Here is a 3,602-nt window from a genome sequence, read left to right on the forward strand (position 1 = left end):
CTTCCAAGGTCGTTCGCATTTTGAAAGTGTTGTCCTATGTTTTTCTCATGTTGCATGTGTCGCTTTTGTGATTTTCACTCCTACATATGTCACACCTTTGCACATCACCAAAGTTAGTTCTAGCGCACTCTTCTGCATTAGATGGTCTTACATATCATTAGAACATGCACTAGACACATTCCTACAACTTAGTGTACATTTTGATCACAGTCGTCACAATTTTGGTAACTTGTGTTTTAAGTGTCGTAATGTTTCATTTCAACTGTTGCACTTAGAAGAAGGTGTTTCTTTGTTGTCATTTCGAGGTGTGATTATTATTCATGAGTCATGTGTATCCTTTTTCCTTGTATTGATGGTTTTACGTGTGCGATTCAAGTTTAAGTCATGTCCAAATGCATTTCCCTCTTTCACTTTGTCAATCTAGCACTTATCCTTTTCGGAGCCCTTCCTAGTCCTTTAGCCCAATGCAAGTTGTGAATCCTTTAGCCCTCTTGTCGAGTGCAAATTTCAACCTATCCAAGGCCCTCTATGATACAATCCTACTCCCAAATATTGGTGCATTACATCTCTCTCAAGATCCTCCTATCCTCTCAGTGCAGTGAAAACCATCCAAGGCTAAGTGGCTTCATCCCTATGGCCTCCCTAAATGAAAATTGCACTCCAAACGGTCAAGTACCCATCGTTGGGTCAAACTGTGCTAGCCTAGGATGAAAATTAAATTAAAAGGCAACAATGACTCCCTTTTGAAGAAAACTATACTTTATCTCAAGCCTCCTTATCCTTTGAGCACGTGGCACACTCCCAAAGGCTGAAGCCTCACCCTTCCTCCTTCCCCAATGCGCTTTGACACCAATATTGGCTTAAATTCTTCCTCTAGAGTGCATGGCATAGTAGGGAAGGCTGAAGGAAGCCTCCTATCCACCTTTGACCAGTCAAATTGTGCCCTCTTTGAAGCTTCCTTTCCTTTTGAGTGCATAGCGCAACCCTGAAGGTTGAACCTTTCACCTTCCCTCCTTTCCAATGCACTCATGCACCCAAGCTTACCTAGCCTTTCTCTCTAGAGCACATGGTACATTAGGGAAGGCTGAAGGAAGCTTCCTCTTGTCCTTGACCAGTCAAACTATGCCCTCCTTGAAGTTTCCTTTTCCTTTCAATGCATAGCGTAATCCTGAAGGTTGAGCCTTTCACCTTCCCTCCTTCCCAATGCGCTCATGCGCCCTAAGCCTTCCTTTGACCTTTTGACGTAGGAAAAACCGCCTGAAGGCAATTTCCCTGGTTTTCACAATCACCTTACATAAACCTGTGGGTTATAGCCCACCTATACCAATCGAAAGTGTTTACATTGGTGAATTTTATCCAAAACCCGACCAATCACCAAATAGCGCTTTAACATATAATCTGCCAATGAACGCCGATCCCACCTGAATGCACAAAACCGAACTCCAAATAAAATAAACTTGCATCCATACACTTCTCGGGTCCGCTCAGCAATGGAACAACAATTGAACAATAATTGAACAACAACTGAACAACATCTGAACAGTAACTGAACAACAATTGAACAACAACTGAACATAAATTGAACAACAATTGGTATTTGAACAACAACCAGTCCCACGTTGACTTTCCCTTTTTTCACAAGTGCTTCACTCTATGTCGTTGATTTTACCATTCAATCCGATGGTTTGCGACCCTTCAACTAGCACGCATATCACCAAACGCTCAACCCCCATAGTTGACTGTGACATAAGCATTTGAAATTTAGATCGATGGTTGTGATTGAGTGTGAGACTTCAACCACAATCAAGGAATTCCAACTCTCCTATCCCCGCAGTCTATTCCTCCGCCATTCTTCTTCCACCATTCATATCCGTCGATCTAAATGATCTGACGGCTCCCTCTGCGCTCGTTTTCTTATGATGGAATTCACATTTCCACCCAGATTAACTCTGTCACACTCTGTTTAAACACTCACATAGACACAGATTCATCTACCAACCTTACCCAATCAGAGAATCGATATGTCATACATATATGACAATTTATTTGATTGTCAAAATCCTAACTTGATTTCACCTTCTTACTTTGCATAAAACAAAGTTCTCCTTCATGGATGTGACTCGATCTTTGTGGACATGCAAGATACCTCCTTCAATGCTATAAAGAAATTACACATACGCACTCCAAATTCTTAAAACACTTTACGCTGCTCCAATCACTAAGAGATCTCGTAATAGCTGGTCAAATTTCATGACCTCTGCAAATACCTTCTGCGTTGATAACTTCAACTCAGCATCACATGCTTCTTCAATGCATATTTTCAAATCTAAAGATTTGACTTATTATAATGGTCTTTTAAAATGATGGAATTGCTTCAACACAGAACATTAAAGGAGCTAATATCTTATCCAAGACTTCAACAGGAATTCAATCAATTAACAATCATCCAAGATGAAATAACCTAATGAAAACTTTCTTTCATAAATCAAACTATTACATAAAATGCTTGGCCCGATTTCTACATTTGAAATGGCCCTCACACATTTCCTCACACCCATCTCTGTCTTTTCCTCTATCGATACTGTTGACACCTAATCCTCAGCGGTTGGGTGTACCCGGAATGTGAACAGCCATCAAGAAGATGAACTGATCAGTCACATTCATGTATATAAACAATAGTTACCTAATGAAATATATCAATCAGTTTTTTCTGCTAAGTCTGGAGTTACCCTGGCCTGACATGGTATCAGAGCACAGGTCCCAGGTTCTAAAAGTAGTTGTAACTCCCTCTGTCCTGAGCATTTCCACTGCCTCTGTCCATAACTGCGCTCTGTCCATAACGCTTGTCTCAGACCTGCTCCACTTGTGATTTAGAATCATTCATTGCCAGACCTGCTCCATCTGTGATTTTCCATATAATACGCTGCTCAATTTTCCATATAATAAGCTGCGCTGCTGATGGTGTCAGCTGCCTGAAGCCGACTCCAAAACCGTTCTGTTGGGTGAATATTGTTGGTCCAGGTGCGTTCTGGCCTGACATGGTCCATTGCCTCACCAGACATATCGCTACTCTGCCTCAGTCCATGGCAGACATGGTATGAATTGGTGCCTGTAACGTAATCCTATCGAAAAGACTACGTGAGAGAAAGGTCTGTTTCATGCATTTTTGCAGCGTGAACTTGGCCTGAAGCTTGCGAGCCATTCTGTAAGCATGAAATTGCTTGCATTTTCCACCGAGTATAGCCAACGCTCTGTCCTCCGAGTATAGCTGGTATTCCGAGGCACTGCACCTTAGTGGGAACAGATATGTTCAGTTCCTTAATTGTACTCATTATCTCCGGTGCAAGTTCCATCTCGGAAAAGGAAGAAACAGTGGGACTCTTCGTTTCCTTTTGAAAATTGGCGGTTCCATTGGACGACAACTTTGCGACATTTGGGGTGTTCTTAAGGTGCCTGGACCGTAGATTTTCCAATAATGAAATCACACCTGACATGGTATAGATATAACCTGCCACTCTGATCCGTCTCCGGAACGTCTGGCACTTGTATGTGTAGTGTGACTATCACAGCCTGAGATGAATTTCTGGGAATTGGCTGATACC

This window comes from Pinus tabuliformis, chromosome X (assembly GCF_031772625.1).
Source record: "Pinus tabuliformis cultivar Carrire ecotype Pingquan chromosome X, CPIR1, whole genome shotgun sequence".
Classification (NCBI taxonomy): domain Eukaryota; kingdom Viridiplantae; phylum Streptophyta; class Pinopsida; order Pinales; family Pinaceae; genus Pinus; species Pinus tabuliformis.